This window comes from Sorex araneus, chromosome 1 (genome assembly GCF_027595985.1).
Source record: "Sorex araneus isolate mSorAra2 chromosome 1, mSorAra2.pri, whole genome shotgun sequence".
Lineage (NCBI taxonomy): Eukaryota > Metazoa > Chordata > Mammalia > Eulipotyphla > Soricidae > Sorex > Sorex araneus.
This window is the reverse complement of record NC_073302.1, coordinates 433,439,870-433,450,884: the sequence shown is the minus strand read 5'-3', so window position 1 is coordinate 433,450,884 and position 11,015 is coordinate 433,439,870. Positions and strand designations below refer to the sequence as shown.

Genomic DNA, 11,015 nt, shown 5'->3' with positions numbered 1-11,015 from the left:
TCTCTGTGTTCTCTGCCCGATGGAAATGTCCAACTCTCTGACCCCTAAGCCCAGCTTCGACCTCGGAGACCCCGCAACCATGCCAGGGGCAGGGAAGGAGCTGGACAAGGCTTCCCCACACCTAACGGGCAGGGAAGGCCTGCAGCTGCCTTCCAAGCTCTGAGAGAAGTGCCCAGTCATCAGGGTTCAAAGAACAGATACCCCGGAGTGCCACAGGCCGAGAGGAAATCAGCCCTAGGAATAGGGCCCGTCTTACGGGAATTAGGAGGGTACGAGGAAAAGAAAGGTGAAAGCCAGGTGCACTGGGAAGACCTCATTGCTCAGGAATCAAAGGTCAGGCAGGCGCCACGCGGGTTATCGCCTAACTGGTAGTTAACGAGGCACTTCAACAGCTCCACAGCGAGGCACCGCTGAGGTTGCAGGACGATTTGGGAAAATCTCGGTCATTAAAACCCTGTTAACTTATCAAAGGCGATAAGAGGCCAGGCGGAGACTCCCAGAGCTTCGCCCACTAGCCGGGTGGGTGTCCAGGGTGGGGCTGGCAGCCTGCAGGCCACGCCCTGCCCCAGCTGGGAAGGTTCTGGGGTGCCCGCTCCTGACCCTTGCGGGTCTAAGACAGGCCCTGTAGCGCGCGCGGGGCCCTCTGCGCTCAGGATCCCAGCTGGCCCTCGGAATGCTTCTACCTGCTCGCTTCCTTTTCCGAAAAACGGTTCCAGCCGTCTCTTCCTTTCCGTTTTCTGGAAGAATCTCACGCGTGGAGTGGGTCCTCCTGCGGAGGGGCCTGGGGAGGGGCATAGAGGGCTGGGCCTTTGCATAGCCTCTTGCAGAGGGCCCTCGGTGGGGGCTGGGGGAGGGGCCTTTGCAGCTCCCGCCCCTTTTCTGTGGCCACGCCCACTCCGGGGTTCCTCCTGGCTCATACTCTCAGGAATTACTCCTGGCCGTGCTCCGGGGACCATATGGGAATCGAACCCGGGTCGGCAGCTGCAAGGCGAATGCCCTACCTGCTGTGCTATCACTCTAGCCCCGGGTTCTTGTATTTCTTACAACACAGTGACCCTTTAAAATTCGAGCGACTGCGGAGATACCGATGCCCTGAGTCGGACCCAGCACCTCAGGGGGGGCTTCCAGCACTGCCCATCTGAGCCCTCTGCCAGGGTGAGCAGGGCTGGGCATGGCCTCGGGTCCCAACTTTCCCAGCACCGCTAGCCGGGCAGGGTGGGGCAAGATGTGAAAGAGAAAAAGAGGAACAGAGCCACAGTACCGTGGGTGAGGCTCGCGCTCTGCCTGGGTGGCCCGGATTAGACCCCTGGCACACCAGGAGTGAGGACGGTGCACAGACGTTTCCCAAAATAAAATCGAGACTCTTGAAAACAGGAAATGGAAAAAAAAGTGGAAAAAAACCCAGAAAATGTGTTGCCAAGAGAGGATGACTCAGACGAGATGGCTGTTTGGGGCTCTGGTCCCTCTTCTGTCTGACCTACCCTCCGCCCCACACAGCCTTGTGGTAGACTCCAACCACTGACCGGTCCCCCTAGCCCCTGTTTTCCCTGGCCTTGGATATGACTCTTCTTCTATATGTTTTTCATCTACCGCAAATGAATGCAGTCATTCTATATCTGTCCCTCTCCTTCCGACTCATTCACTCAGCATTGAGGCTAGGTAAGGTAGAGAAGGGACCAGCATGACAATAATGGTTGGAGATGATCATGCTGGACAAGAACTGTTAAGAGTAGGTAAAGGGATATACACAACCTTTCAGTACCTGTATTGTGAACCACAATGCCCAAAGGGGGAGGGTGACAGCGAGAGAGAGAGAGAGAGAGAGAGAGAGAGAGAGAGAGAGAGAGAGAGAGAGAGAGAGAGAGAGAGGGAGAGAGAAGGAGGGAGAGGGAGAGAGGAGGGAGAGAGAGAGGGAGAGAGAGGGGAGGGAGAGGGAGAAAGAGAGAGAGGGGGAAGGAGTGAGGAAGACAGGGAGAGAGGGAGGGAGGGAAAGGGAGAGAGAGGGAGGGAGAGGAAGAGGGAGAGAGAGAGGGAGGGAGGGAGGGAGAGAGGGAGGAGAGAGGGAAGGAGGGAGGGAGAGGGAGAGGGAGAGAGAGAGGGAAGAAGGGAGGGAGAGGGAGAGAGAGGGAGGGAGGGAGAGGGAGAGGGAGGGAGAGAGGGAGGAGAGACGGAAGGAGGGAGGGAGAGAGAGAGGGAAGGAGGGAGGGAGAGGGAGAGAGAGGGAGGGAGGGAGAGGGAGAGAGAGGGAGAGAAAGGAAGGGAGAGAGGAGAGAAAGGGAGGGAAGGAGGGAGGGAGGGAGAGGGAGAGAGAGGAGAGAAAGGGAGGGAGAGAGGGAGAGAGGAGAGAGAAAGGGAGGGAAGGAGGGAGGGAGGGAGAGGGAGAGAGAGACTATTTCTACCTCCCTGCTTACCCTACCATGGCCCCCAGCACTCAGCGAAATCCCTGTCTTGGATCAGGACTGGTGAAGTTTGTCCTAATCCCCTCTGGGTCCTTGCCTTTCTGTCACAGGAAAGAATTTCAAGAGGAGGCAAAATAATGCAGCCAGGTCGTTTTCCCTGAACAAAACTTGCCTAGAAAGATCTGAGACGGGAGAGATGAAATGTGTTCAAGAGAGAACACAGGTTTCTTCAGGGTGGGAAGAAGCAAGCAAGGAAACAGAGAGAGAAGCCACCGTGTAGAGACATTCTGGTGATCCTCAGGACCCACTCCCCCAGGGGTCCTTGGGGCACCCAGAAGTGCTGGGGGATAGAACCAGGGCAGCTGCACGCAAAGCAACCCTTAATCCCTGTAGTAACTCACCAGCTCTGCAGCGAACACTCACAAAAAAAAAAAAAAAATCCCTTTTTATTCATGTTCCCGTATTCTTGTCTGCTGGGTAGCCTGGGTTCCAGCCTCTTGAAATCTTTCCCTCTCTGCTGTCCCTAAGTCTCGTGCCTTGAGGGAAGTGGGCAGTGTGTCCTAGGAGGTAAATACTCTAGCTTATTGAGTTATTAAAGAACATTTAAAGTGTTTGGCTTTGTGCATTACTGTACTAGTGGCTACTGTAATGATTTTGGGATATAAATGATATATATATGTATGCATCCATATCATTTATTACAATGTATATATATGTATATATATATCATTTACTAGTCAAAGCTAGAAAACTAAAGGCTGCAGTAAATGTTAAAGGTTATTTCTAGGTAGCACACATTCTATGTGGAAGTATACATTACATGTCTACTGATTAAATTGAAGCTTAATCAGCACATATTACAGCAATCAAATGAAGGTTAGTAATCTGGTTAGTAATAAAAGAACTCTGGGACAAAATGTTAATGATTATGCCCGGATAGTAACATCAAGGTGATTTCAATTTATTTGTACTTTCTCTTTTTCTTTCCTCTTTTGATGCTGTTGACTCCATGCTCACCAGTGCTCCTACTTTGGCTCTGGAGTCTGTCCCCGCAGTGCTCAGGGGATGGAGCAGTGCTCCTGCATACGGCACCTGCACTCACACACTTGGCCCTTGGAGCGTCTCCGAAGGTCACTGGCCGACCTGGACTTTTTTTCATGGTTGGCCATTTATTTTTTCTCAAGAACTTCGCGTAGGGAGGGCTATAGAGATAGTCCAAAGAGGGCAGGACACTTGCCTCGCAGGCAGAGGACCTGGGTTCAATCCCCGGTATCCCATATGGTCCCCCGAGCACTAGCCAGGAGTAATTCCTGAGTGCAGAGTCAGGAGAACCCCTGGGCATTGCTACCCCTTCACCCCCACCCCGCCCCCAAGAAAGGTGTACATATATATGTATAATCCTGAGGCTCAGCAAGACCCCAACCCCCACCCCAGAAGGGAAAAGCACAGGGTGAGAGGCCCTGCAGGCAAATGGCATCCCAGGGAAACACCCGCCAAGACACAGGGTGTGGCCCTCCACGCAGAGCGCCCAGAGCCAGTCAGCAAAGAGCAGGAATTATTCCTGGGGAAGGGGAGGGGGGCATCCAAGAAGGTCTAGGGGAAGAAAACGCAGACGCAGACACCAAGGGATTTCCTGCAGATACATCCACAACCTGCCCCACCCTATTCACCTTCTAGGGCACCCCCCACCCCCACCCCCGCCACTTCCCTCCAGGTCAGAGACTTAAGGACCACAGAGGGGAAAAGAAAAGATTTCCAGAGGCTGAAATCCAGGTGGCTCAGCAGACAGCCCAGCAGACAGCCCAGCAGACAGCCACGCCTGCCCCAGCTCCTGCAGTGAGTCACGCCCTTGCAGGCCCGGCTGGCTAGCTAGGGAAGCCCTGCAAACCGAGAGAGTGGCCCAGGGCAAGCCCCACCCTTAGGCATCCTCAGGCATGGGATTCCCTGAGATTTCCTGGGAAACTTCAACAACATTGTATCCATCTCCACCTTTGGATGCCAAGACAGCAGCTGTTCCCAACACCCACCGCCCCCCCCCCCCCCACCCCGCAACAAAACCAGATGTGTGAAAACAAAACCCAAGAACATTTCAAGTGCCTCTTTGTTCGTTTGTTTGGGGGCCGTATCGGTGCTCAGGGATCACTCCTGGCTGGCTCAGGGAACCCTATGGGGTGCCAGGGATCTAACCCAGGTCAGTCACACGCAAGGCAAATGCCCTACCCACTGTACTGTCACTCCAGCCCCCTCGATGAGCTTTTATTTATTTCCGTGATAGAGTCATATTACTCCTGCCTCTGCACTCAGGAATTACCCCTGGCGGTGCTCAGGGGACCATATGGGATGCCGGGGATGGAACCCGGGTTGGCTGCGTGCGAGGCAAACGCCCTTCCCGCTGTGCTATCACTCTGGCCCTAGAATGTTAACATTTTGTCTTTATTAATTGCCATAAATATTTGTAGTATGGCTTTAATTTTAGTTGAGATGTTTTACCACCTCTGAGGTCATGTCTCAATGCTAAAATTTATCACTTTTCTCTTGTTGGGCTGGAGCGATAGCACAGAGGGTAGGGCGTTTGCCTTGCACGCAGCTGACCTGGGCTCGATTCTTCTGCCCCTCTCGGAGAGCCCGAGAGTATCTCGCCCACACGGCAGAGCCTGGCAAGCTACCCATGGTGTATTCGATATGCCAAAAACAGTAACAAGTCTCACAATGGAGATGTTACTGGTGCCCGCTCGAGCAAATTGATGAGCAATGGGATGACAGTGATACAGTGATCTCTTGTTATTTCTTTTCTCATTTGGGATCTGCATCCGGTGGTTGCAGATCCCAATCGGGGTTACTCTGCACTAAGGAATTACTCTTGGTGGTGTTAAAAACATGTGGGGGACCGAACCCAGGTTGATCAGGTATAAGGCAAGTGCCTGATTCGTTGTGCTATCTCTGTGGTCTCTGCCTTATTATTTCTTGATCTGTTTTTAGGCTTAGTAATTATTTAAAATTATTTAGTATCTCTGTACCCAGTAGACAATTATTAATTCTAAATAAATACTTATATGTGTGTGCTTAGATTTAATTTTTTTAAACAACTGACCTAACTTAGAATTTATTTAAGGGAGTGGTATAAATTGGGGTCTTAGATTTATTATTTTCTTCTTCAAAGCTAATTTTTTTGCTATCATTGGTTTATTCAATTATCTGTTTCTCATGGAGAAATAAGACTTTATTTGTCATATATTAAGTTCTTACATATCCTAGAATTGGTTTCAAAGCTATTGCTTTTATAGTAGGAGTAAATTTATTAATCTCTGCTATGTCTTCATTGAACACATGTTGTCTTAAAGTTAATAACTTTGTAATGTACACTACTATCTGGGGATTTTTTTTTGTTAGTTTGTCCTTTAAAAATCTGTTATTCTGATGTTGAGTTTCTTCTAGATTAAAATATCTTTAAGTAAAATAATTTCATTGAGGTTTTAACAATAATTATATTTATAGATTAACTTAGGATAAGTGATACTTATCCTAAAATTGAATTTTTCTTCCAATAAACATGGTATAGGTTTCATTTATTCAAACCATCATTTGTATTGTTAGACTTGTATTTAAAATTATTATCTCAAGTTAACCTATAATGAACTGAATCTTTCACAATTTTTCTGTAATTTTCACTTGCTTCTTGGAGAACATTCTTTGTCTAAGACTCCAGAGAAGGGAAACCTCTTCTTTTTGTTGCAGGATTTTGTTTCTGTGCTGCACCGAGCTGGCAGTGCTCAGGGCTTCCTCCTGGCTTTGCATTCAGGCATCAGTCCTGGTGGTATTTGGGGAGATCATACGTGGTGTCGGGGATCAAACTGGGGTCAACCACGTGCAAGGCAAGTGCCCTAACCCCTGTGCTATTGCTCCAGGTCCTCTGCCTCAGGATCTTATTCAATGTGTTCTGTCCCTTCACTGCTTGTCTGAAAGAGATCGATTAGTCCCAGTGTCTAATACACAAGATCAATGTGGCTTGCGTGTTGCTGTCAGAGAGGACTGTTGGACTAGATTTCACTTTGGAGCTTCCCTCTCCCCTGGCTTCTGCACTGCCCAGTTTGGTCAGCCAGCATCCCGCCCCTCGGGAGCTGATGGGTTCCTCACTCTCCACCATCACCTGGCGAGCTCTCCTCTCCCTGCCTGCCTTCGGCAAGGGTCCTGTTGGCTGGGTTATAGGATATGTCCTGGTGCTTCCTCTTAATAATTTTCCATACCCGGCAACTCCCCTCCCTTTGTCACATAAATTCCCACTTTTCTTTGTTGTCTTGGAAAGTGAATCCAACCATCCTTAGTCCAAAACCCTGTTGGCGTAACCCCCTTCAATTAAGCCCAGACCAACATCTTGACAAATGTCACACAGACTTTGGTCTTCGCAGGAGTCCAAGTGAGTTCAGAAAGCATCACAGTACAACGTTCATGGTACAACTTCCCAGTTCTTCCCGAGGTTAGAAGTTTTGGGTTTTAGAATCCAAAATGGAAATGCAAGAAGAAGAGAAAAATCTTTTGGTGGAAACTCTTCGTAGGGTTGTTCTTACTGCCAGCCTTGCTATCAAATTATTCTGCTATCAGCACACGGCTGCCTCTGACTCAGACTTACCAAGCTGGGCTCCCCACTTCTCTGCCGAACCCCAACACGAGCCCTGTCTCCCAGCATCTTACTCAGACAGTGCAGGACTACCTGCCTGGCCCTGTGTTTGACACATGATCTAAAAATGCTGTGCATGTTTAAAAAACTGAGCTGCTAATTTCACCCCCAGGAACTCAGGTCTGCTTTTTCCAACCCCAAATCCCAATACTACAAAACTTTTAAGGTACATCTTTGAGACCAAAGAGTTTGGCATTTTGCCCCTTAGGAAAAAAATGTAAGTCCTCGGGGCTGGAGTGAGAGCACAGCGGGTAGGGCGTTTGCCTTGCACGCGGCCAACCTGGGTTCGATTCCCAGCATCCCATATGGCCCCCTGAGCACCGCCAGGAGTGATTCCTGAGTGCAGAGCCAGGAGTAACCCATGTGTATCGCCTGGTGTGACCAAAAAAGCAAAAACAAACAAACAAACAAAAACATGTAAGTCCTCATTGTAAGGGAAATGATAGGGGTTACCTTTTCTTCAGACTACACTGTCCAGATGAGTCAGTGAAGGGCAAAGTAAAACTGGGGAAGGGGAACCTGTCCCTGTTTTTGTGATTTTAATGACACATTGTGAGCTTGGCAGTGCAGTCTGGTGCCCACCAGACCCCCATATCTCTGAGCCCAGACCAGCTCATTCTGACACGGTTCATTGAGAGGGGCTTGGGGGCGGGGACTGGGTGCAGAGGGGGACAAGGAGGAGGTAGGAAATAAATTGAAGGGCCTGAGAATAGTGATGGCCTTGCGGGACATTCCAGATGACATCCTTTCAATCAAATCTAGTTGAAAAACAAAACACGAGGGTCCTGGGAGGGGCCTCCAAGAGCTGCAGCACATGCCGCCATGTACAGAGACCCAGTTCGGACACCCAGTGTCCCATGCTCTCCTGAGCATCACAGGGTCTGACCTGCTGTCCCCCCAACTCCCCTCCAGGGCTGCTGGAGATTCTAAAATAGAACAAACAGAGGCTGGAGCAATAGCACAGTGGGGAGGGCGTTTGCTTTGCATGCGGCTGACCCAGGTTCGATCCCTGGCATCCCCTGAGCACCACCAAGAGTAATTCCTGAGTGCGGAGCCAGGAGTAAGCCCTGAGCATCAATGGGTGTGATACAAAAAGCAAAATAAATAGACAAAATATTTAAAATATATAAATAAAATCGAACAAACAAAAACTGAAACCAGGGTCTGGAGAGATAGTACAGTGGATAGGGCTCTTGCTTTGCATGCAGCGGACCCAGGTTTGATCCCTGGCATCCACTATGGTCCCCAGAGGACTTCCAGGAGTGTTTCCTGGGTGCAGAAGCAGGAGTGACCCCTGAGCATCACTGGGTGTGGCCCCCAAACAAAACAAAATGGAGGAGGAGGAAGAGGAGAAGGGGAAGGGGAGGAAGAGGAAGAAAAGGAGAAAGGGAGAGGGAGGAGGAGAGGGGATGAGGAGGGGGAAGAGAGGAAGAACATGGGGAGAGGATGGGGAAGGGAAGGAAGAGAGGGGAGGGGAGGGGAGGGGAGGGGAGGAAGGAGAAGAGGAGGAAGGGAAGGAGAGGGGGAGGGAGGAGGGGAAGAGGCAGGGGAGGGGGAAGAGAAGGAAGAGGGGATGATGGAGGAGGTGGAGATGATCTAAGGTAGATCCAAGGACAACGTCATAATGATAAACTTCCAAATGATTCATGGACTCCAGAAGGAGTGCTCTAGTGTGACCTCTTATGAGGTCACAAGCTCCTGAGACCCGTTCTTTAAAAATGAGAACAGAAGGATGACAGGACATGGTCCAGGAAAGCTCCGAGGAGCTGGGAGGGCTAGGGTCTATGCTACCTGGTGGTGGGGGGTGGGGGTACCACAGGACCCAGGGTCTAAGCTACCTAGTGGTGGGGGGTGGGGGTACCACAGGACCCAGGGTCTATGCTACCTGGTGGTGGGGGGTGGGGGGTACCACAGGACCCGGGGTAATTGACAGGCACAGCCTGGCCATAGGAATTCAAAAAGCACAACAGCAAGCAAGGGACCCGGGAACCAAGCTACAGAGAACAGACTGCGAGCATGGGAAATTCAACCAACAAAATAAACAGACCCAAACCAGAGCACCTGCTGTTCAGCAAGTGACGAGTGCTCGCTTCTTAGAGGACATTCTTCCTCCCCGCACCCTCAGGAAGTGCCCACACCGTTCAGAGGAAATCATAAATATTGAAAATGGCTGCTTTTTCTTCAGCTCTTATATGCTCCAGGCGTCAGACATGAATCATTTGGAAGTTTATCATTTAGCACTTAATTATACATTCTCTTGCCAGATACTCCCGGGGAAAGTGCTGGTGACTTTCTTTTGATCAAGGAAGACACTGGGACTGTCCAGCAGTATCCGGTCACCTGAGTCCACTGGGCCAATTCTGCTGCCGTCTGTGACTGAAAGTCGATAGACTCGGTCTGTAGGCTGATGGCACCATAGACAACTTAATTCAGAACCAACAGTGGTTATGGGGTGAACAGAATGTGGGACACGCAGGATGAGGGCAGGCAGGAAGTGGGAGAGAAAGGTTAGGTCAGCGATTACGTGGGGAAGATGAGTATAAGCAGAAGCAAAATTATTTACCTAGATTCCATCACTACTGCCAATCTAGATGGGTGTTTCGGTTCCAATATTACCAATCAGTTATTTGTCTAGATTCCATGGGTATCAACATCCCACATTCCAAACCCGGCCACCGGTGATTGCCCATCATTAATGTATCTGGGGGCTGAAGCAGTAGCACAGCGGGTAGGGCGTTTGTCTTGCATGCAGCCAATCTGGGTTCGATTACTCCATCCCTCTCGGAGAGCCCAGCAAGCTACTGAGAGTATCCCGCCGGACGGCAGAGCCTGGCAAGCTCCCCGTGGCGTATTCGATATGCCAAAACCAGTAACCACAAGTCTCACAATGGAGACGTTACTGGTGCCCTCTCGAGCAAACTGATGAGCAACGGGATGACAGTGCTACAGTGAATGTATCCGGGAAATGTCACCCTGGTCTGGGCTATGGGAGCGTTCTCACCATTCAACTGGTCCAGCTGATGCCACAAACTCAAACAGACACCAAGGCTTGCAGGAGTGAGGCAGCATGCAGAGGTTTCCCGGCGAACAGGGCAAAGCCAGACTCAAACTTGCCATTGGTCTACACTCTTCGAGAGAAGGGTGCTGGGGAGCAGTGAGCAGCCCTGCCCAGTCAGGCGGAGACCCAGCACTCGTCTGGGCCCCCAGTCCCTCCTGTACCATGTGGGTAACACAGCGGGTAGGGCATTTGCCTTGCATGTGGATGTCCCGGGTTTGATTCCCAGCATCCCATATGGTCCCCTGAGCACCGCCAGGGATGAGTCCTGAGTGCAGAGCCAGGAGTAACCCCTGTGCATAGCCAGGTATGACCCAAAGAGAAAAAAAAATAGTGATAATATGTATTCCAGGGAGTATGGTATAATGTAGAATAATTATAACATTTATAGAATCGTTCTATAATAACATTATAGAATAATACTAATACCATCCCTCTCGGAGAGCCTGGCAATCTACCGAGAGTATCCCTCCTGCATGACAGAGCCTGGCAAACTACCCATGGCGTATTCGATATGCCAAAAACAGTAACAACAAGTCTCACAATGGAGATGTTACTGGTGCCCCCTCAAGCAAATTGATGAACAATGGGATGACAGTGCTACTAATACTATACTCCAGAGGCTATAGTATAACAGAGAATAACAATAGCATACTCAAGGGATATTTGTTGTTGTTGTTTTGGGGCCATACCTGGTGATGTTCAGGAGTTACTCCTGACTCCAAACTAAGGGATCAATCACTCCTGGCAGTGCTTGGGGACCCATGCGGGATACCGGGCATCGAACCCAGTTCAGCCATGTGCAAGGCAAGTGTCCTATCCACTGTACTCTCTCTCCAGCCTCAAGAGAGATTTTTTTTTAAGGACACTGCCATCATGGTAGGTG

The 11,015-nt window shown here is 50.2% G+C and overlaps 1 protein-coding gene across 1 annotated transcript in view; it reads left to right on the top strand.

Annotated features, from left to right (window-relative positions):
- LOC101554129 (solute carrier family 23 member 1-like) overlaps positions 1-11,015 on the top strand; it is a 51,298-nt gene that overhangs the window by 5,890 nt on the left and 34,393 nt on the right. The window lies entirely within an intron of this gene.